Source organism: Toxorhynchites rutilus, chromosome 3, assembly GCF_029784135.1.
Source record: "Toxorhynchites rutilus septentrionalis strain SRP chromosome 3, ASM2978413v1, whole genome shotgun sequence".
In the NCBI taxonomy this organism is placed as follows: Eukaryota; Metazoa; Arthropoda; class Insecta; order Diptera; family Culicidae; genus Toxorhynchites; species Toxorhynchites rutilus.
Genome location: NC_073746.1, coordinates 31,588,561 through 31,613,908, shown reverse-complemented (window position 1 = coordinate 31,613,908; position 25,348 = coordinate 31,588,561). Strand labels below are relative to the sequence as shown.

Here is a 25,348-nt window from a genome sequence, read left to right as displayed (position 1 = left end):
ACTCACTTTGTCCGTCTTACCCCCAGTTACTTTTCTAGTACATCTAGGCAGCTCTCATCCCTTTCATTCATTCTCTTTTTGCACTCAACGTCGTCTACAGTAGTAATTAAATTACCAAACGGTGCCAAAGGCAACATGAATTTTCTTATTCATCTCAAATAAATTAAATTCGAACGGATGCGTTTCAACAAATTGGAGCACTTCTGCTGAAATCTGATTATGCACATTTTCCCGCAAGAACGAACGGAATAGATAGCAGCAGTAACGAAATCATGTCCGCCAGGGCTCATCAACCGTACCAAATAAACTTGACTTCTCCCTCATTTTTTCACTTTCGTAGAAGAACAGAACAAGCGAAAACACAATTTCACCAATTTTGTTGACCCAGTTTACTGAGCTATCCAACCCTCAGCGGTCGTTTTCTCACTCACTGCAAGGGTGGACTTGCCTTATCACATCGCACTGCTGCAGTGCAAGTTCAAGCGCACACCCCACCCACTCTCTCTGTTTTCTAGTGTAACCCCAGCGTAATTAATTAGTGGTACAGGTTTGTTTGCAGTGTTGCGAGTGGCACTGAATTTGGTTCTAGAAACGGATTTAAGTTAGAGTGCTTCCGATTGTTTTCAGTTTCAATGAAAACAAAACATGTTTTAAGTTCGTAGGGTTGGAGGTTGTTTCACGCTTTCCCTCCACAGTTGTCCTATTCAGAGCGGAACCACGGCGAACGGAAGTGACTGGTGGAAGAGAGGGTTGTTCTGGGGAATTAGGAATTCCCTTCCACATTAGACTTGGCATGTCGTAAATAAGGAAAAACAGAACAGTGGACAAAGGAATTGGATGGGCTGCTTGCTAGCCCCCGGGGTATGGAACCTTCGAAAAGGAACAAGGAATGAATCGTTACATTATGCAAAGTACGGGGGAGAATGGTGCGTATTGGGTGTATTCAGGGTTTTCTACCTATTGTTGATTGTTTTGTTACACCAGCGCATGTCGTTGGCAATAACTGTGGAACGTTTACACATTTGAAGTGTTTCAGGAAAAAGCCTCGTGCTAGAATGATGAATGCCTGCTCACGCATAATTCAGTTTTCAACAGACATCCTTTGGGAGATCCCATCGGCTCGGAAATAACAGTTTGCGTCATGCACATAAGGGTCATGATAAGGATTACATCATAGGCTCGTTGCACGATTCAACCAATAGGTCATTCTGCCATTTTCGAATCTATCCGATGATTCACAGCAAGCAAACGAAGGAACAATGAAATCCAATTCAATCCCAAGGATTTATTGCACTCCAGCTGGTTAATAGCCGCTTTGTGTCCACGATGCTAGCGATTTGCCGATTTCTGTGCATAAGTAGATCTGGAAAAGCGCTACGAAAAAGCCAAGAGTAGACGTTATGGCTACACATTCATCAGTTTGCCATTTATGGATGACAGAGCACTCTCCAACAGCTGCAATTGTCAGTGAGTCTGAACAAGTTGCATTGCGGCGCGAGGCCAACGAACTCGGACTCCCAATCGCTTCCACTCTATCTGCTCTCGCCGTCGATCGATGTGGGTCCGCCTTGAGTCGATGTTATCGTTCTAGTAAATTAGCCAAAGTAATCGCTCTTCTCTGATGTGGCTTATGTTTATTTTCTTCCACTTACGGATCTGTTTAATTGCTCTCAACTACTCGGGTTTCGCTCCAGCTCTCGCTACTCGCCTAGGCTTCGAACAGTATTTAAGCCGGCTGGAAAATTCGCATGGCATGCGTTGTCGACACGCACAGCTGAGCTGATCAACAGCATACCACTATCAGTGGCGCATCCCTACGCCATGTTTGCCGAACAAAGAAGGCGAAATGAGGCCAACTGTACGCAACAGGAATCGCTGCGATTGGTTAATGGTTTCAAACCTTGCTTTCGCTAGCAATTACGAACCGCAAACCGGTAATTATCACGAAATTTCGCTGGTTCATGTGGTATGTGGCTAATGCAACGAAAATTACCGGAAGGTTGTAATTATGACATTTGAGGGACCCACCGCAGACACCCTTTGCAGCATACAAGGAGAGTTATTCTTCGCAGACAAAGGCGCCATGCTTCCACGAATCCGCAATAAATTAAATTCCAAATAACGGACTCTTTTGGCACATTCTCCATCAACTTCAACGTGCCATCAGCGTTCCACACTAAACATTTGAAGAACTCGACAAAAAGAGGCAATATCAAATGCGCAAATAACAAGTGCAATGAGAGATGCGACTGTTTTTTCTCGCACGCAGCACAGATGCGTCGAGTCGACGGGGCCGTCAGTCCACCGCATGCATTTCGCGGTTTTAAAATTGAAACAGCATCCGCTGTTGGCGAATCTTTGCCGTCATTATTGCGACCGAGAACCGAGTTTCTGCTTTCCGTTTTGCCGCCGCGCACTCATGGCAGCGGTGGCGGCGACTATGGCTGGAGAACGAATTCGACATCCGACAGATACAAATATCACGCAAACCGGCTGCTTCAATTGAATCGGTTTAGCGCGGAATTCTACAAGGTCCCACAAATGCTGCTGCTGCTGTACGACGACGAGCTTCAATTAACTGGGAAGTTCAATTTGTTCGATGCTAGATGTTTACGAGAAGCGCGAAGTAAATTGCATGACGGCTCGCGTTCGTCAAAAATAAACATAGGCAATTGTAATAGTAAAAAAGGATTTTAACATTTGGACCTTGATATTTAAATTAATACAAGTAAGCGGATGTACTATAGAAGAAAATAGAAGAATGGTGTCAAAGACACAACTGCAATGTTAACTAAGGACTACGGAATTATTTTATTCGACTCGCCTGTTTATAATTTCGAATATTATCTCAGGGTGAATCGAAATCCAATATTTGGTAGACATTGTGTATGGACCTGAAAGGTGCCGATGGATTGCGAGGTTTTGCAACTCTAGTCTTTAAAAATCCAATTTTTAAATTCAATATACCAATCAGAACGTGGAATTTTCGTTGAAATAATGTTTGACATATCAATTATTCAATTATTTGTTATAATTTGTTTTGTTAGAAATATTTCCAATTGTTTGATGCAAACTTTAGCGGGTGAGCTATAAGCGTTCATTTCATTTTATCTTCAATCTTACATCTTTTCTTCACATGTTCACGTTCTTTATATGTTTCTATTAAACGTAGTCCTACCTTAAAATTCAATGACATATGACATAGCTTTTGCCCAATATCACATACGTTTTGAATCACTTCTATCCGTATATTTACATTTCTCTCATGGTTTTCGCTATCGTTCTTATGTTTATGTACTTATTTTATGAGGTTATTGTCTTTATTCTCATGCTCAACCTTCTTGTTTTCCTTCCACATTTAAACTCATGCTCATTTATACTTTCTGAAAGTTATTCAGATTGTTTGTATTATTTTTGCTTTTATCCACATAAGTATTCATTCTGGGAGAGTATCGGAAATTTACTGCATTTTCTATACTTCTCTAAATCCTTTCTTTCCTTACCTAATCCTTATCTTTTTTCCTATCCTACTTTTCTCTGTGTTTTTTCCTTCTCCTTTCTCTCAATCTTTACTTTCATTTTCTATTGCTCTATTTCCCATTTGTTTTGAACTTTATAACTATCTGGTGAGTAAGTTGAAATTGATCTTTTTTTCCGATGAAGAAAACACATAATTTCCAAAGCAGGTTTCCAAATCCCCGTCCACAATTTTTCTGAGAGATGGACTTCTCTGAGAAATCTGGATTTTCTTTTCGCAATTATTGATTGTAACAGAGACGAACCACGAACGATGATTGTATTTTTTTTATAGTTCACATGGGCTCGGGACTAAAGGCGCTGTTTTTTAGGTTTTTTTTGAAAGCCGAGGATTTTTTACATCACATATTAAAAATTCAGAGATGTGTTCTTTGTTTTTTTATGTTATGATTTTTCAAAGTTGGCCGATGGTCTGAAATACCATTTTTTCCTCTTTTTAAAAGACTAACTAATTGGCTTCAATTTGATATGTCAATCATCTGAATCGGTCCAGTAGTTCAAAAGATATGAATTTAAAAAAAAATCTTTTCTGGATTTTTTTGGCCACCCTAAGATCGAAATGGTCACCCTATCGAAAAAATGGAAGAAATACGGGTCTAATATTTTGCGACAAGGAACAAAACAACAAAATTTAACGAAAATCTGAGAGCCACTATATTGGTTTGGCATGGAATGGCTGAGTGATATAACGGTTAGTAGTTTGGCCGGATATCGGATACCGGACGGCGCCGGAGGGCGGATACGAAACCGGGAGAAAAAGCATGTGTGCATGAAGTGAATGAAGGACATTTCAGGGAGCAATAAACAGATTTTTGCACTATAAAAATTATCGATGATTAAATTTTCCGTTTGGAATGAACACCCTTTCATAAAATATCATGTTTTCTGCAAATAATCTTGAACACATTTTTTTATATAGGTTTTTTGTTACAATGATGAGATGTTTGTCGATATTTTGAAATAATTTTTATTCTCATCGAGTAACAATAAGTACTTCGAATTTAAATAGTTATGGCCTTTCCTGTATGTCCGAGGTAATTTCCCATGTTGCTAAAAAAAATTGTTTGGACAAGACCGAGACTGCACATAGCACACCGAAATTTCATCGCATGAGAGCATCCATAAACACTGGATCGGGAAGTCCTTTCAACTAATCAGAAGAAGATTCAAATTACCTATTCTAATCTTTTTGGACCCGAGGTTCAAGTCAGACTATTTGGGAGTTCTTGAAATAGAAACAGCCCAGCAGAAAAACTTATTGGAATTAACGTATCTTGCGACGAATATTCTAAGAGTAACAGTTCCTCGTCATCTTCAACACCAGGTTTGCTAGAGTTTATCTTTCAATTCCTTGCAGTAGTGTTTTGTTGGCCTAATTAATGTACGAAGCAAAGCGTAGTCGGTTGTCACCATCAACTGCTTAAAATTTATCATTTATTCATCATACAACTGGTTAATTTTGAGTATTGACAAAAAATTATGGTTAAAATTATTTTATTTTGAAAAAAAAATGCGGCCGATGGGTCGGGTTCACCTGGTGAAAGCCATGATTTCTCGAAATAAAGTAACACATACGATGAGCTTCGACCGCTTTTTTTCAAAGGTAAAAAAAGACATATCTAGGAAATTTTAAGTGGCAAGACTAAAAATGTGCGTATATCCGTGGCAAGGCAAGGACTGGTATCCAAATTCCTATTACTTTTTCTATGACGGTAACCACATGGCCTTGGAAGTTACTTTTGACGTAGGACTACGTCTAACAGGAAGATATAGGGGGTGAAATGGAAATCTAGGCACTGAACAAGTAGGATAAAATGCAAGATTTGGAACGCTTATATCTCGAGCAATTCTCAATAGATCGCAAAGGTTTTTGCATCAATTGATAGGAAATATATCTACGCATCTATCATAACGAATAACATTTCATTTTTCTTGAGATAAATAATTGAATAATTGTGAAATATCAAGCATTGTCCAAATGCACTATGTGCCCATTTTTGATTGGTCCATTTTGTGCTCCTCAAATCGTACCGACCAAAACGGGCAACCAGAGCAGCAGCGAAATAGAATGAAGCACGATTGGAAAGGAAAAAGAAAAAAAAATGAACGAAACATTGGTCGCAGTCTCACACATGCGTAATTCTCGAGCCAGCCAATCAGCTTAAAAATCCCCGCTCCGCTGCCGTAACGATCAACATTCTTTGTGTGTACACCGACTGGACAACATCGTTGCTGGACGGGCGGACGGCGAGGGATCGAGTGCCTTTCTCAAGGCAAGAGGGCGGAGGTGGTAGCGCTGGAGTAGAATAGAGTAGAGTTTTCAAAGGGCCTTTCTCAAGGCTAGAGACGAATGAACTGCAAAAGTTTAAAGTCTCTATAATACAATACCTTCCTTCCTTCCGTAACGATCATTCTCATCCAAACCGTACACCACATCGGTTCGCATCACAACACATCAACAAACCAACCCAAGCAGCCATGTCTGGAGGAAAAGTGAAGGGAAAGGCAAAATCCCGCTCGATCCGTGTTGATCTGGAGTTCCCCGCAAGGGTAGCTAGACCGAGCGCGTTAGTACCAGTGCAGCAGTCCACCTAGCCGGCGTTATATAGTTTCGGCCGCCGAAGTGATCGAGTTGGCTGGTAAAGCTGCTCGCGACGATAAGAAAACCCGCATTGAGAACAGAACACATCAAGACAACAACAGGCAGTTGCAGCGAGTGGCGGGTGGCAAACGCAATCGCAAAACGGCATCAGGTAGCAGAAGAAAAAAGTTTGTTCTTTATACAAACTGCTTTGGTGGCAAATCCAGAACAAGGCGGCATCGAGGGCGTTCGAAATGGTTTTTTTCAAAACCACGAGTACTAAGTTTTCTAAATTGGAACCATTCCATAAAACACGGCGCTTATCAGGGCCATTAAACCTTTCAAAAAAGAGTTTACGAAATACAGTTCAATGCTTTCTAAAATAATATCAGAATAATAATAAAACACAAATTGATTTTTTCATAATTTGTTTGCCAGCATATGATGAGTATGTGAATTTGGCAGTTGTTCTGAGCTTATTAATTAACTTTTTTTTTATTAAATTTATCACCAATTCTTAAATTGCTTCTAGATTGAAAGTACAGTAATTTACACTTATCTCGACATTTAGCTAATTGGAAGGACCTGTAATGCGACATATTTAGTTGGACATTTTTGTAAACATAGAGTTCGGGGTCCTAATTATGACCCCACATTGAAAGTCGACACTATACCACTGTCATCGCAAATGTTCAATTACAGGTTAAAATTACCTCCAATCCGACAATGAGTGGTGGTAATGCGACGTGCCATTGAATGTAATTTACTGTACAATATGTCACAAGCTGGATGGGAAGAAATTTCCCAACTGTGAAAGCTGTGGTGAGTGGCAAATGCAATCGCTAAACAGAAAGGTTTAGCCGAACAAGATGGGGATATCGAGTGATAACAAAACAATAAACTCTTTGGATTGAAGATAATTTTGTGATCCTGAAAAGGACCGTTTTTAGCCTGCATGTGAATCCAACGTGCGAACAAATCGTAATGAATGTATTTTTCTTTCTTTCTTTCTTTGTTTTTAAGAGGCTTTAAACTTTGAAGTTCATTCGCCTCTAGCCCAGTGGAGAGCCACAATAAAACCAGCCCAGAGGGGACTGTCGAAAGGGAAACCAAAAAACGCAAAAACACAACGCCAAAGGTTCTTTTCAGAACCACCAACATGTTCATAAAGAGTAAACAGTACACTAATCCATTTTTCAGGTACCTACCTATCTACCTACCTATCTTCACGTAGGAGAAGAAAATAAAACAATATATTTAAAATATATATTTAACAAGAGCTGTCCCCTTTGTATAGTCCTACGTCACTCCGGTTATGTCCCCGACATTACCCGCCCGTCTTTTTTTATCTCTTTCTTTATTCTTGTTTCCTTCGTATTTTCATTTTCTTTCATTTTTTCTCTTTCTGTATTACCTTCAAGTCTGCCTCTTTCTTCTGACGTAGGACTACGCCATTATTACGCCAAATCAGAAAACGTCACGCATTTATAAAATAATTTTAACATTAATAACAATTTTTGCTGTAATAGAACTTTGCTGACTCGCATACCAATCCAATCGAAATTTCTCTAAGATTTGTTTGTGATACTACACATACTGATTTTCTAGTTCTTATATATATTATATCGGCGAAAGGTGGAAGTATCTTCATACGTTTTTCTATATATTTCTATACATCATGAACATAGTCTTCAATAACGAGCACCATACGTACCGGCGAAGTACAATTTCAATGCTCCAATACCAAATAGCATCGTGCACCAGCATATCCTGAATTCTTTTAAAATGTTAATTCAGTTTCATTCCAAGATAATAGTAAGGAATTGCTCGATTTATTCAATCTGATATCTTCAACAAATCATCAGTTTTTTCTGATCCCATTTATTTATTTATTAGGCTCATTAGCATTTCAGCTGTATACAGAGCCGGGTTTTAATCGTGTACATGTACATATGTTCATGTTTCTATAAATTGTTAATTATACAGGAGTAGTAGCCATTTAGGCGTTAGGTTTTCTGTTCCATTACATTATGGTAAATTATTATACAGTAGTAGCCATTTAGGTGTAAGGGTATTTTCATTCTGTTCTTCCATTGTTCAGCGGATCGGACAGCGGAGACAGTTGATATTGATCATTGTTTGGTTATTTATAAAACAGCAGCTTGCAGAGCAGAGCAGTTGTATGGATGAATTGATCTTTGTTCCATCGTGGATCGATCGCTGATGATGGTTGCGTGGACGTATTTATTTCATAATAACACAAAGATGGTCAATTGAGGGCCCTGAGTTTGAACTCACGATCGATCGCTTAGTAAGCGAACGCGTAATATATGTGCCTACGAAGACCCCCCGTTGAAGTCACCAGTTGTTTGAACTGTGTTCATATTTTAGGAGACATGAACAGATATTTATTTTATGGATTATTTATTTATTTATGAACTAGCTGACCCGGCAAACCGCCAAACGTCCCGCCTAAAATTTGTTTTTTGACCTTCAAACATTCACATTTTCTTACTAAGCGCAAGTTCATGGGTCAATCGCAGAACTGTTCATTGATTGATCTTCTAATCGACCCCGTTGAATGTACCTTTTACTAGAAAAATCCTAGTACTTCTACCATAACTCATCATTATAATATCAGATTATTTTCAGACACAATTCTCGTTCAAGATCTTTCAACCATTTGCAAATAACACGTTTCTCCGTTTCATGGAATAAATGTTTTATACAGAAAATCTGATAGAATAAAGACAGACATCCAAATTTAGTTCTATTTGCTTGATTAGTTCTTGGATTATGGAGAAATGTATGCTTCATTAGTATGGTAGCTCCCCTCTCTCAGAGAGACAGGAGGAGTGTCTATTGACCATAGAAACGTTGCCGTGTCCTCTAAAACCTTCGCATGCCGAATTTGGCTCCATTCGCTTGATTAGTTTTTGAGTTATACAAAAATTTGTCTTTCATTTGTATGGCAGCTCCCCCTTAAAGAGGGGGTGGAGTGTCTAATACCGTAAAAACATTTATTGCACCCTAAATCCTCCACATGCCAAATTTGGTTTCATTAGCTTGATTAATTCTCGAGTAAAGCAGAAATTTGCGTTTCATTTGTATGGCAGCCCCCCATTAGAAGGGGGAGGGGAGGGGGTGGTTTGAAGAGTCTAACTACGATAGAAACATTAATTACACCCTAAAATTTCGTTTCATTTGCTTGATTAATTCTCGAGTAATGCAGAAATTTGTGTTTCATTTGTATGGCAACCTAGATTTGCCTAGAGAATAAGCGAAGATGGTAATGATATTTCTAGCCTTCCAAATACGAATAAACTGTTCAAAGTCAACATTGGTATATATGGCTCCAAATTAGTGAAAAAATGTAAAAAAGTGGTACTTTTTGGGGCGCCAATTTAATCGTTTACCGGGGGCGCTGTCTACCCTCACTACACCGCTGCCTGAATTTATTCTATTCATAGTGGTTATATATACCTCGATGAAATGTAGCATATATATTCTCACCCGTTTACATCTATTTTCTCGTGAATAAATCCATCTATAGCTATAGATCTCCCTGATGTAAACCCGCCATTAGAAATGTGAAGTAATGGTGGAACAATTATATAGTCGCTTGTGAATGCAGTATATTACAGCTGCGGAAAAAATCACTGTTACATTTATCCTTTTATCCTGTGTTTAACATCAGCCTAAAAACTATGAGATGGTTGGGGTTTACCTTTGAATTAGTTTTCTTCAAGGTTAGATGCGAATGAATTGAAGAATGAACACACGATAAAAAAATGTTTACAAAGTATACACATTGTTAATTAGTTAATTAACGGAAAAGTTGCCGTTTTTTAAGTTAAAATATGTATTATATCTTCAATGGGCGCTAATATTCATTAACTGATGAAAATGATTTCGCACTGATATTTCGTTTCACGAATATTCAATTGTGCTCACAAAGTCTAATTGAATCATATCGATTCTAGTTGCGAATGTTGTATGCTTAAATAATCCGAATTATTTGGGACGAAAATGTCATATTATTAGCGTCTGCACTCAACAAGAGAAAAAGGTTACCATATGAAATAAGCGGATGAATACGATTAATTCGAATGAATACGAATAACACAAATCGCTAATTAAAATCAATTTCGACCACGTAATATCAAATCCTCGTGCACATAACGTAACTTCCAAAAACCAAGATCAATCATTCGTCGTGCGCCCAATATTTACGCAATTTTTGTTTTCCTTCTTCTTTCGTCGCTTGCATTTCCCCCACCGCATCTTCCCGTTGGCATCATATTCTGCGCATGCTACTGCACCACATGGAGCTCACCGATATTTTCGTTTGGGGAGCATGTATGCCCCGCACTCGACCTCAAATCGATAAACAAAACAGCCAAAACTCGGCCAAGCGGAAACTACGTAACTGCGCTGTCGATAGATGCATTTCTGGCTGGCGACCACTTGAAGGGACGCGAGCCGAGAAAGAGATCGCGGACCGGGAAGCGATTAATTGTCTATTTTTCTGCTTTAAAGAGCCGAGAAATTTTCGAACCTCGTAATAACCGAGGCGTAATAGGAAACCAAAGAACGTTAAAAATTACGCTCGAGAGTGATACTCCACAACAAATCAACCGGATAATGATCGTGCCAAAATAACGCGCCGCGCCGCTGCTTTCCAAGTGGTTTTCGGGGCGAGATTCGACCACCATTCGAGTCAGTGGGTGGTGCAGCAGCCAATCGGGAAGCGGCCGACGGTGTCACGATCGACGAGTTAATTGGAAAAATAATTGTAATGCTGAGAGAGCGTGGCGATCAACTAACCCGAGGCGAAGTCTGAGTGGGGCTCATCAAGCCACTTGAGCTTGAGAGAGAGAGCGAAATCGGCGGGGAGCAACACAATTAAATGATAATAAATTTTACAAGTGTACGAAAAACGAAGCTGTGAAAGAATAACAAACACGCATCCATTAGCACATCGTTTGGTTGGAACGAATACAAAACCGCTTCTCTTTATTGAGACGAGAAGGCGTGTTGTTAGGGCGTGTGCAGTCGTGGTGGCGGAGGTTCTTTGCAAAACAGGCGCAGGAGATAAATGGATTGTTGATTTTATATGTTCGAAAACATTTGTTCATATAATTAGCGCTTTGCGCTCCTGATTCAGTAATATAAAAATATCCTAATATGTATTCTCAACACGGCGTTGGATGAAAGAAAATTTATTTATTACTTTAAAAAGTGATATCATGCGTGTTTTGCATTTTGAGAGACTTTATTTTAATTTAAATTTTCAATCCACAAACTTTTTCAAACAGCTTCTAATTGTTGTTTCATATTTTATTTTCAGGTGATTCAGATTACTTCTACTTGAATGGCAATACACATACACCTAAAAACGGAGAACGGTAAGAGCATTGTTATTCATTTGCTATTTAATCCAGTTTTTTTTATTAAGCTGTTAGTGACGAATTTCATGCCAACTCGTCTTAGGAATTGGTTGCACCATCTCAGATAGCAGTGAAACGTTGTGGGTGTAAAGCATTGGTTGTTTAAGCAAATTTGCATACTTGGAATTTACAAAAAGAAATATTAGGCTGTCAAAAAAGTCCTGCGGTATTTCCGCGAGGTGTCGTTGTAAGCGCGTAGTTCTAGTTGTATTCATTGTATCGAGTCATACTATAGCTTGTTGGAAAGGTATTTTTGCGCGCTATAATATAGTCCTTGACAGTGTTTGTTTTGGTTAAGTCGTTCATGAGTTATAGTGTCGCAAATATGGAGTAAAATAAAGAGAAAATCCGACATATTTTACAGTACTACTATGACAAAGGCAAAAATGCATCTCAAGCTGCCAAAAAAATTTGTGCAGTTTATGGACCCGATACAGTTTCCATTTCCACCGCACAACGATGGTTTCAACGTTTTCGTTCTGGTGTAGAGGTCGTCGAAGATGTGCCACGCTCCGGAAGGCCTGTCGTCAAAAATTGCGACAAAATCGCTGAATTAGCCGAGAAAGACCGGCATAGTAGCAGCCGTAGCATTGGCCAAGAGCTGGGGATAAGTCATCAAACCGTTATTAACCATTTGAAGAAGCTTGGATTTACAAAGAAGCTCGATGTATGGGTGCCACACACGTTGACGCAAAAAAACATCTTTGACCGTATCGACGCATGTGAATCGCAACAAAATCGACCCGTTTCTGAAGCGGATGGTGACTGGCGATGAAAAGTGGGTCACTTACGACAACGTGAAGCGCAAACGGTCGTGGTCGAAGCCCGCTGAAGCGGCTCAGACGGTGGCCAAGCCCTCATTAACGGCCAGGAAGGATCTACTGTGTGTTTGGTGGGATTGTCAAGGAATAATCTATTATGAGCTGCTTCCCTATGGCCTAACGCTGAATTCGGACCTGTACTGCCAACAACTGGACCGCTTGAAGGTAGCACTCACGAAGAAGAGGCCATCTTTGATAAACAGAGGCCGCATTGTCTTCCATCAGGACAACGCCAGGCCACACACTTCTTTGGTGACGCGCCAGAAGCTCCGGGAGCTCGGATGGGAGGTTCTTTTGCATCCGCCGTATAGTCCGGACCTTGCACCAAGTGACTACCACCTGTTTTTGTCCATGGCGAACGAGCTAGGTAGTCAGAAGTTAGCCACAAAAAAGGCCTGTGAAAATTGGCTATCCGAGTTTTTTGCCAATAAGGAAGCGAGCTTCTATAACAGGGGTATTATGAAGTTGGCATCTCGTTGGGAACAAGTCATCGAACAAAACGGCGCATATTTGACTTAAAACAGATGATTGTAACTAATTTTATGAACAAATGAAAATTCAAAAAAAATACCGCATGACTTTTTTGACAGCCTAATATTATACTACTTTTTGGGCAAAAAAATTTTCTTTATTTTTTACAAAAATTTCTAACTCGAAAACTATAATACTTACCGTTTTGTCTCAAATTCCGAAAACTTAAGCCTTGTTGGCCACTAAACAGCATCTCATTACTCAAAGTGGTACTGTTACGCGAAATTAATTCAGTTTTTGAATACAATAGAATCTTTTTTTCATTTGACTAATTAATAACATTATTTAATTACATTTGTCTCAAATTCCGAACACCATTCTTGTCACTGACTCAAATCCCGAACATTATTTAAGTACTTATTTTAATGAAGATTTTTGCATAGATGAATAAATCTATTTGTAGTAGATTCATACCTTTTCTAGTACTTAGCATGAAAATAGCAAACCAAATAGTTTAAACAACTACTAAAACTGAAAAATTAACGATGCTTGTTATTTACACAATTTGCTTAACACAAAAAGTTAATTACTGGTTTTGGCAGTAACTTTTTTACAAATGCTTAGTCTTATGAATAAGAGGCTGTATCGATACCTCTAAATAATGTTAAAATGAAGCATATGCCTCAAAGAATGTCAGGGTCTTCATTATTCAATTATTTAAAACATTAAAATTTTGTAAATTTACATTTCAAAATTGGGAATTTGAGACAAAGCGTTACAAAATTTTGAGTAAAGAATGAAATGTACATAGGAAATTGTTGAAGAAAATTATTTTCATGTTTTTTTTTTTCAAAAAACCTATTTTTTAATAGTTCATACATTTACCAACAAGTCATCCATACATCGGAAGATGGGCATTTTTACAGGGAAAGTGTTTTTCTAACATCAACTTTTTCAAGCTTTCTTTGAAAAGATTACAATTAATTCTAATTATATAAAAATATAAATCTAGATAGCGCTGCTGTGTATTCGACAATATTTTGGATCTTATTAAAATACGACCTTTTTTCTAAGAATTCAACTTTCTATCCTTTACGGTTTCTGGAATATATGACATTTTTATATGGAGGCTCCTAAAAAAAATGTTTTATTCGTAACATTCTTGTGTGTGAATTCTCGGGTTTGGCATGTTCTTGACATGTTTTGTAATAGAAAAAAATCTGAACATGTCAATCGCGATAATACACATTAAAATGTTACGAGAACATTAATAGTAATTTTTAAAAGAAAATATGAAAAAGTTATTGTTAGAAAAACTCTTTCCTTGTAACAGTGCCCAGTGGTGACTTATTGGTAATTGTATGGCCTAAATTTTCATGCTAACTCGTCTCTTAAGTTTTTTTTTGAAAAAAAGGAATTTTAATTTTCATACTATTGTTATTAATAAATTTTTTTTGTTGAAAATTCTTAAAACTTTCTGAAATTTGAAGTTTTTTTTAAACTTTTTTTTAAACATTTTAAACTTAAAAACTTTCGGAACTTCCAAATTTTTTTTAAAGAGAATGAAATATAGAGAATTGTGATTAAAAAAAACAATCAAAGCAATTTAGTAAAATTATACTGAAAAAAAAAATTTTCTAAATTAAAATTCATTTTTCTGAATTTTTTTTTAAATTCTGAGTGAAAATAATAATAATAGTCCATAGAATTACCAATAAGTCACCCTTACATCGGAAGAAAGGCTCCTAATACTTCTCTAACAACAACGTTTTCATGTTTTCATTGGAGAACTAGCTGACCCGGCGAAATTCGTCCCGGCCAAAATTTGTTTTTTTTATATTCATTTTTATATTTCAAACATTCACGATTTCTTATCGAGCGAACGTTTGTGGGTCCAATCGCAGAATTCTACATTGATTGAATACCCTTTGACCCTTTAATATTTTGTTGTACTATAATTGGCTTGCATCTTTACAAAAACTCGTCATCTGTATAAGTAAAAATGGAAGGCCAAATGTGTTGGTAAGCGCTAAACCCGAGGAAGGGATGCCCCGATTTGAGCCGTCTTTATTTTGTTCTATTCATCTCTTCCCGTAGATCAATGTTACGTTAAGCGTAGATCAATGTTACGTAATTAAATTTTGAAATCTTTGAAAGGCTTTGAGAGAATTTTCGCAAAAAATTATTCTCATATGTTCTACTATTACATCGTTGTTAGCCCAGTTGGCGTGAGGCGAAAATAGCAATAAAATTCTCAGGTGGAATAACGCTTTGAAAACAAAAATTATGAATGAAAATGTACTTTTCTGTATCAAACATGTATTGTATGTAATGGAGAAACATGTTATTTGCATGTGAATTAAGAATCATGAGCGAAAATTGTGTCTGTACGAAAGAGTTCATATCAAGAAATTAATTTTGGGTGGGACAAAGTTTGACGAATCAGTAGAACCCCCATTATCCGCGAGCGGATAATCCGCGAAAGCGAGTTCCATAGTAATTCTATGAACCTACCCCAAATTTGACGATGAGTGGTAGATTTTTGTTCTCTTGTTTTGACATTCACATTATTTGACAACTAGTGTACACGACCTTACAGATGGATAATCCAATGATTCCTGTATTGATAAAACATTGTTTTCATACTGAAATATCTGTTTTTTGTGTTTGCACCTCATTTTTAGTCATTTGTTGTGTTATCCGCGGTGAGCTAGCCCGACTATTCCACGAATAATCGGTCATCGGTCAATTATTTTTGTTTTTCTATGTTTAACATGTATTCCATCGTTCCACATAGGGACTGTGTCACCTATTTCCCATTCTCATATTTTGTTTTGTTTGTTTTAAGGTGTCAGTAGGAGCTTATTGAATGGAGCAAAGAGTTAATATTTATGATCTGTGCAAGTTAGTCGGCTGCTTAATCAGCGAAAAAAGCAAATCGAATGTTGACGACGAATGGAATCCTTAGGATTTTTGTTGTTTTCTTAAGAAAACTTTTTTCATGCGGTTCTTATCCAATGCATTACTTTTTTTCTATTGTGTAGCGAACACAATTTTTAAATTTTTAATTATTAACATTTTTTTAAAGAAATTTGTCAAGTGAAAAAATGAAGAAAAAATATTCGCTCTTAATATACCTATAATTGCTCAATTTTCTAAATTCTAGAGAATTTGGTGATTTCATACTTTTTTTCAATTGAATCTTCTATGACATCCTTATGGTATGTATGAATTGGTATTTTTATGCACAGTATTGACATTCGAAGACGACCGCGTAATCATCTCGTAGAGTGAACACTTTGCTAGCCATTGCACCATTTGCGCGGAACAAAGCATTCGTTTAATGTCATGACTGAACTGCGCTTACCCACTTCATTGCCCTATAGATGCTCGGAAAAAATAGGAAACTCTCTAGCCTTTCTACTGAGGCACACTTATATTTTTTTGCCTCACGGCTTCATCGCGCCCAGCATGGTGCGAAAGTTTAATCGCATAATTTTTCCTTCTCGCGAAGTTTATTTCCCATTTATTATACGATCAGCTTTACAAGTCTCCTCTCCAAGACACTGTTGAGTCTAATCTCGACTGACATATATCGTCTTGGGTACCGTTTCCAGGCTTTCATAGGATTCATAGTCCAGAGAGAGTCATGAGGAAGAAGAAGCAAAACCAAGAGGTCCATATCTCTTTGTACACGCTTTAAAAACTGGTTAGCGGGCAGTGATGTGCACTTCGTTAAATTTATTAAACTTAATTTGCTCATCAATCAGTTGACTTTGTGGAATTAAATTTGCATACAGCTGTTGGAGGCTTATTATTCTTTCGTCTGCCAATCGATCTGGTGTCATCTTTACCACCTACATGATTCATGATATTCCAATGCTCGATCGGTTCCATGTCGAGGAGTGATAAATGACCCGCTATTGAAGCTAGTTTGACTTGATGATGTGTTGTGTGACAACGTCTTCCATGAAATATCAAAGGCGTCTTTCCAAAACGTATCGTTGGACAATATAAGCATCTCTAAGAGGCCTTCAGTATTTTTGCATCCGCGAATGTTAAGTTTAATGGGACGTTTGTAAGCCACGAAGATGGCATAAAAACAAATCTCTTAATGATAGAAAAAATGTTCCATGGATCAGACATCCGAATGGATGATTTGGCATGCGACATTAGCGATTTTCAATATAGTCTACTGAAAGAATCCGTAAATAATTTGATGTAAAATCGCACACGCATAAAAAATAAATTTCAACCATTTCTAGCCCATAATTATGAGGCCATTTTCTTTCAAGCTCACCCAGATTATTATCTTTTTGGTTGCAACTGATCGTAAAAATTATATATAATTTATTCAATGAAGTGGCATTGCACCACTGGACGCTCAAAGACTGATTTCGGATTTTTTTTGTCAGCACGTGTCGGAATTATAGTGTCTATAGCACATAATTATTACCCACACGAGAAGCAACAATCAATGGGTGACCTCCATACAGACGAAAAAATAAGAAGGTGTATTATTGTTGTTGACGTGTTGAAAGTGATCTGAAATTCATTCTGTCTATTTTGCCACCCATGTTCGCGTCACTTTAGACATCATATAATTCGAATCGATTGTGAAAATTAAATAGAACAAAAAAACGCGTAGAAAATGCGAAACTTGAGTATTGTTGAGGCGGATTAGCGTGTAGGATCGGATTGACAGACCGCTTTGTGGAGCTGTTTGTCAATATTTTTGGTCATTTACGACAAGTATCGTAACACTGTGCTTTTGTCAGCTTTGCGGGCGTTTGTTACCTCATGTTGTAAATTTGGTTATATCCATGAATAAATGCATTAGTTTTCGTTGGTATAGCTGCTATATTAAATAACATTTTGTTCCAGTTTGTTATTGTCCACTTCCGAAAGAGAGAGTGAGGCGTGAGGCGGTTCTTTTGCCCTGAACCTTAAATGTGTTTGGTTCCAAAACCATATGAAAATTACTAATTATGACATAACACAATGAAAATAACTGATAACTTTTTTACGTTCAACTGGATAAAAAGAAATCTGCAATGAACACCTGTTGGATCGAATTCTAGCACCAGCGATATCAATTTTGATGAAATGATTTCCAATTTTTTTCGGAACATTTTGATCAGTTACACAAAAAAAGGGTTGCATATGACGAATTTTATGCCATTAGCAGCACCATCTCAGATTGCAGTGAAACTTTGTAACAAGTATGCAATTGAAATCTCAAGAAAAAATTCTAGACCACTTTTTAAAAAGGGCCTGAGTTTATTTACGTATTTTATTTCAAAATTTTCTAACTGAAAACTTAAAAGATCTACTCAATTTTAGCCAAAGCATGAAATATAGGAAATTGTTGAAGTTTCCATTAACAGATATAAAAAAATATATTAAAAAAATACCCCGAAAGAAATATATTTCAAAAATTAGGATTCTCAAAAAAAATCTCAAAAGCGTTTTTTTGGACTTTGGATAATATTCAACAAGTTATCAACAAATCAACAAGTTCTAACAGCAATTTTTCATGTTTTCGTTGAAAAATTACTACTGTGTAAATTCTCGTGTTTGATATGTTCTGCAACTTTTTTTCTGCTCAGAAACATGTCAATCGGGAGGATTTGCACACAAAAATGTTACGAGTAAAACATAAGTTTGTCAGAAGTCTCCATGCGAAAATTTTACATTTCATTTTTTGACGAAAAATTTGTAGGTCTCACTGATCTAGAATGTTTCACTGCAATCTGAGCTGGCAACTTCTAAGACGAGTTGGCATGAAATTCGCCATATGTCTCACAGTAATAACCATGCACTATGTATAACGTTACAAAAAACGGGAGGTTCATAAGAACACTCATCCTCATTTCAATATTGTGCCCGAGACATAATTGCATGGTTAACGTAGGATTACGTTATGTTGTTTGTTGCACATTGATTTTGAATATCTTTGAAAAATTCCGTTAACAAAACCATTAATAATAATTTTGTGGCCGTTTTGCAAAATGGTCGTTTTGTTTGGTGTTTGTTTTGCCGGAAATTTTTTAACGGGTGTTTCCGCTTAGCCTCTGACTTCTTCTCTTCTCTGACTACTCGTAGCGAGCTCTTCTTCCACTCGGTTACGAGGTTACGAGAAAGAGCGCCAGCAGCTTAACAGTCGTGTTGAATTATGGAGGCTATATCTTGTTTGACTATTCGCCAAAGCTAATTTAGGGATCTATCCCCTGAACCCTATCTTAAGGTATTCAGAAAACCACTTGGAAATTTTGGAGTTCAAACGTTGATCCCCGAATTGTTCTTCCTGCGCTTTCCATTTAGTCCGCATCAGGAGCATTTTCACAATATCAGTGTCGGTCCAAGGTATTTATTTTATAACAAGAAAATAGTCAGAAATTGTACTGGAAAGCAGTCACCTACAGGGTTACCATATCCACAGAATAATATGTATTTATACAGATTTTTCAGACTTTTTGAAACCAAGAATCTGTAGATACAGATTACAGTTTTCTCTGGTTTTCATACAGATTTACAGATTTTTCAAAATAACGATCCAATATTAGTTATGGCTTGATCTCAATAATATTTTTTCCTAGCTCACCAATTTCATTCACACATCATTCGAATCAGTCTGAATGAGAGCCATTATATCATTCATATTTAGCGTTTAGCACTGCTTTCTCATGTTCAATCTAAGGCGAAAAAATACAAAAATCTGCGTGATCGGCTAGCCTTTCAATAAATAAATAACATTTTTCCTACTAAAGCACAGTGACTACGAATTTTTACGTGGATACCATCAACATCGTCAAATTTATAATAATTGTGCCAATCAATGATACTAAAGCTAAGATTATGATTCAACATTGAACTTATAAATTTAATCCTTTGCGGTCGTATTAAATTACGACATGTGTGTCGTACTGGTCGCAATTATTTTTTAACGAATGTGATGTGAGATTATGAAGGATGAACAATATTCCTTTATGTTTTGAAAACTTCTGATAGATATTTACTAAACAATGTTTTTATGTTTATGTTTAAAACATATTTGCTATAATTCTTTTTTGTGATATCTTCCGTATGTAACACAAAAATAATTAGTTTCGCGTCTTTCGCCTTTTATCTTTCTGTTTGAACATACAGAAAAATTTCATTATTCAATTACATTATTAAAAAAAAAAATTTTCGATATTTTTCAGTATCTTTCAATTCAAAAACTTCTTTAATTGATCAAATTTTGATATACAGTAGTGCAGTGTCGGACTCTTCAAAATAAAGATATAATGTTTTTTTTTTAAATTTATAAAATTCCAATACTTTGCGAAATCTTATCCAATTAAGTCAAGTAATATGAGCCGCCATCTTGGTGTCAAAAGATTCCAACTTTCAGTACGCATCAAGCTGTGGTAGCGAGATGCTCGTACCTCTCTTACTTTTCTCACTATAGCTAGTTAAAAAATGCGTTGCAGTAGGAAATTATATCTTTTTTCTTTGAATAAATACCAATAACGCCTAAAAATACACAATGGGAATATCACAGAGATGCGCACAGTCCAGAATACAAAAATTACGATTTTTCACGCGAGTATAGGAGTGTTCAACTTCATTGAAAGCCAGGAAACAAATTGAAGAACTTGTTTGGAAATGGTAGATAATTTGCTTGGGGTATCCAAATTACTTTAATACAAATTCTATTTCCTTCAAACTATTAGCCCATGAACACAATTTTTCAGTGAGAAACGGATCTTCTCCAATTTGAAAATAGTTGAAAACTGGCCTTAGTCAATACCCTGTATTTTCATAGTTTTTGAAAATTTAAAAAACAGCAAAACTCTTATTTCCTGTATTTCTTTTAAGTTTGCGTGAAGATTTTTTTTGACGTAGGACTATGTCTTTCATTTCTATACTGGGGTGTAAGTTCAAAGTTTCGAAAACGAAAGCGTTACGCCGGAGAACGAGATTTTGAGCGTTAATAGCTCCTAAACAACTGAAGGAAATGGTATGATAATCACTTCACTTGAAAAATAAAATGTCTACGCGTTATATGCTTGTTACTTTTTGATCCAAAAACTTGTTTCAATAGCCCTAAAATTGCTTTCAAAACAGGCTCACACCAATCACACCAATCGATATACAAGGGAGAGCCGCTCGGAAATCCATTCAGTTATGATTACGCAACGATTGAGGTACGATCGCTGGAATGGATGGATGATTCCCTAACACATACTTCAAAACCATGGAGCCTGGGGAAAACGACATTGCAAAATAGATGCAAGCTGCGAGTACTTTTGTACTCGTTTGCGTTTCTGCAAATCGGAATGTTTCCCTAACACAGATTTCAAAACCATGAAGCCCGAGGAAATCGGCATTGCAAAATTAGATGCAAGCTGCGGGTACTTTTGTACTCGTTTGCGTTTTTGCAAATTGGAAGGTTTCCCTAACCCAGATTTCAAAAACATGGAGCCTGTGGGAATTGGCAATGCAAAATATTAGGCTGTCAAAAAAGTCCTGCGGCATTTCCGCGAGGTGTCGTTGTAAGCGCGTAGTTCTAGTTGTATTCATTGTATCGAGTCATACTATAGCTTGTTGGAAAGGTATTTTTGCGCGCTATAATATAGTCCTTGATAGTGTAGTGATAGTGTTTTGTTTGGTTAAGTCGTTCGTGAGTTATAGTGTCGCAGATATGGAGTAAAATAAAGAGAAAATCCGACATATTTTACAGTACTACTATGACAAAGGCAAAAATGCATCTCAAGCTGCCAATAAAATTTGTGCAGTTTATGGACCCGATACAGTTTCCATTTCTACCGCACAACGATGGTTTCAACGTTCTCGTTCTGGTGTAGAGGTCGTCAAAGATGCGCCAAGCTCCGGAAGGCCTGTCGTCGAAAATTGCGACAAAATCGCTGAATTAGTCGAGAAAGACCGGCATAGTAGCAGCCGTAGCATCGGCCAAGAGCTGGGGATAAGTCATCAAACCTTTATTAACCATTTGAAGAAGCTTGGATTCACAAAGAAGCTCGATGTATGGGTGCCACACACGTTGACGCAAAAAAACATCTTTGACCGTATCGACGCATGTGAATCGCAACAAAATCGACCCGTTTCTGAAGCGGATGGTGACTGGCGATGAAAAGTGGGTCACTTACGACAACGTGAAGCGCAAACGGTCGGGGTCGAAGCCCGCTGAAGCGGCTCAGACGGTGGCCAAGCCCTCATTAACGGCCAGGAAGGTTCTGCTGTGTGTTTGGTGGGATTGTCAAGGAATAATCTATTATGAGCTGCTTCCCTATAGCCAAACGCTCAATTCGGCCTGTACTGCCAACAACTGTACCGCTTGAAGGTAGCACTCATGAAGAAGAGGCCATCGTTGATAAACAGAGGCCGCATTGTCTTCCATCAGGACAACGCCAGGCCACACACTTCTTTGGTGACGCGCCAGAAGCTCCGGGAGCTCGGATGGTAGGTTCTTTTGCATCCGGCGTATAGTCCGGACCTTGCACCAAGTGACTACCACCTGTTTTTGTCCATGGCGAACGAGCTAGGTAGTCAGAAGCTGGCCACAAAAGAGGCCTGTGAAATTTGGCTATCCGAGTTTTTGCCAATAAGGAAGCGAGCTTCTATAACAGGGGTATTATGAAGTTGGCATCTCGTTGGGAACAAGTCATCGAACAAAACGGCGCATATTTGACTTGAAACAGATGATTGTAACTAATTTTATGAACAAATGAAAATTCAAAAAAAATACCGCAGGATTTTTTTGACAGCCTAATATATGCAAACTACGGGTACTTTTATACTCGCTTGTATTTTTGCAAACCGGAATGTGTTTTCCCAATACAGATTCCGAAACCAAGAAAATCGGCATTGCAGATACATTTCAGTCGGCCATACTTTTATACCCCCATGCGTTTTTACACTTCGGAATAATTTTTGCTCACACGGTCTACAAAAGCGGATACAAATGCAACGCTTTGGCTCGATTATTATAGACTGCATTAGAAGATTTCTCTTCGTGTCGCCAGCTCACTGAACTTCTACACATACCGCAAAAGGCAAAATGTTGATAACTATTTGCTGCGATAACTACCACCATAATGCATGAATTAACTTGAATTGAGATTTGTTTGCAATTGAATTCGTAAATAGTTTCATTCATTCACTAGTTTAATCCCTAATTTAATCAATGCACGCAAAAGATAGCTATACGCAGCGGCGATATCGTTCCCAATGAGGAACATCTGAGGTGGGATTATTGCTTATTGATGAAATTCAATTGATTACTAAGCCAACGGCAGTCCTACGTCAACCTTGCGGTTATACCATAGGTACAACCCATCCATAGTTTTTTTCATTTAAGAGACAAACCAGCCTACGGGTGAAAGCCTAAATAAAAAAAATTTCTTCCAATCAATAATATATTATATAGATTTTAATTCTTTCCATGACTTTCCATGAGTATTCTTTACGGAGACAAATGTCACGAACCACGCTTGAGCTATCAAAAATTAAAGTTTCAAAAGCGAAGCTCGAGAAAAATCGAAGGTACCACTGGATTGTTTTAGGAATCAAATAAAAGCTGATCAATAAGGTTAATTGGATTTAATATTATCTATGATGGATTTGATTGATACGGGGCTAGCGTGGCCGAGTGGTTATCTTGCCGGGGACTCGGGTTCGAGTTCTGGCCGGGAGAACTTGCCACTCTAGAATACACGTTAGTACCATTAAAGAAGAAGGATATGATATTGACTTGGTTCGCTATATTGACGTTTATATAAACTTTGGAAAACAAGTTGAAAAAAAAATTCTTGTTATCATTAGGTGAAACATGTGTATGTGTGATAAGTAGAAACTTACTTAAGTTACTATAAAGATATGTATGTCTCATTTTCTGGGTCAATCTGTAACAAAGTTACTGAGTTTCAACAAACTTTTGAAAACCTTAATGTCACATTTCGCTTCCTATTTTTTGTCGAATGTTGTTATTAACATTTTAAGCGCAAATTAAGTGTTATGGAGATCAATACACGAACGTTACATAAAAGACGCCAGGTTTAAGAAAACTTTCACTGCACGCCGGGCAGAAATACACATTAAATTTCCCAGCTCATATATATTTTTTAGCACGACGGAACTCTCTTTGCTAATTGTGGCGCTATTCACAAGCGAAACGGCAATAAAAATCTCCCGCGAATTGCCTACGAAGACATCGCACCGCCCACCTAAAATAGCGCTGCCATTCTCTCTCTCTATCTCTAATGAATCAATAAAATCCTACATAAATTATTGCTTTAATTAGCAGTTAGCAGAGGCGCGCACTCCTTTTCGCGTGGCCCTTGGGACCGGACCACCGCATGAGTCGGATTGGCCTGTCATGCGAAAGCTAATACTTAATCAATTAGACACGCACCTTTGGCCGATCGGTCAGTCGATACTAATTGTCGATACATGGCCCAGCGGTGTGCCTTTTTGGGGAGCGTGACCGGGATAAGATAATATGGGTTACGTTGAGACACGAGCGCTGATGCGATAGATGGGCTGTGGATCATGAGGATCCCCAGTGTGTCGGACCGACAAGAACGTGGGTATTAATAAACCAAACATTCGCTCTTTGTGCTATCGTTTTCGACTTTCAAAGACAACGCGCGTGTAGAGTGCGATTAGCAGCGATTGCAGCGTTACTTTTGATTTTTTTTTGCGTGAACGAATGAAGTGAAAAATTTAAACAGCATTCACGTCTGATATGTTCCTTTTTGATGTGGTTTTTTTGTACAATTATTTTAAGCGGACGCATTAAAACGTCACTTCCGTACCACTTTTGTGATATAATTTTATATCGGGGTACCTTTGCTGCGTCTTTTGTGGCATGATGTTAACAATTTCCAGATGCTAATTGCCCTAACGACCTTCCATAATCAATCAGCAGCCAATGCAGCTACAACACCACCGTATTTTGTGCACAGCGAACGACACAAAGTAGTGGGCTCCGAAGAGCAGTGATCTTTAACGGAGTTCATGGAGTGATGACTTCCGCGGAACTTTATGAGGGCGAGGGTGAGGGGGAGCAGGTGTGCGTGCCTATAATGCATTTAGTTACCGCTCCTGCATAGCAGGCAAGTGTCAGCGAACTTGTCCAAGGAAAAATTGTATGCCTTTCAGATCGCTGAGGAGTAACGCGGTTTAGCGTTTTTTTTGCACCATTCAAAACAGGTTGCGTTCTCTCCAACCGGTGGTTGGTGTGTGCGTGTGCGTATGTGTACTGCCAAAGTTGTAACCATCAATGGACATAATGCGGCTGAGGCGCATAATGGGATAACCTGCCGAGAAGTATCGTTTCTGCTTGTTACGATTGAATTAATTAATTTTAATTCAGGCCGATTATCTTAATTTATTGCAATTTCCTCGATTCCGTAACAATATCATCTGATGTGCGGCGGAGATCGTGCCAGAGAGAGACAGGATGTAATGATCAAGGGCTT

The 25,348-nt window shown here is 37.9% G+C and overlaps 1 protein-coding gene across 2 annotated transcripts in view; it reads left to right on the top strand.

Annotated features, from left to right (window-relative positions):
- Nucleotides 1-25,348, top strand: part of LOC129780562 (GTPase-activating protein CdGAPr) — a 197,467-nt gene that overhangs the window by 91,611 nt on the left and 80,508 nt on the right. For both annotated transcript variants that reach the window (XM_055788946.1, XM_055788945.1), the window contains exon 2: nt 11,469-11,526. The gene's annotated coding sequence lies outside the window, so the exon portion shown is untranslated. The remainder of the gene's footprint in view (nt 1-11,468; nt 11,527-25,348) is intronic.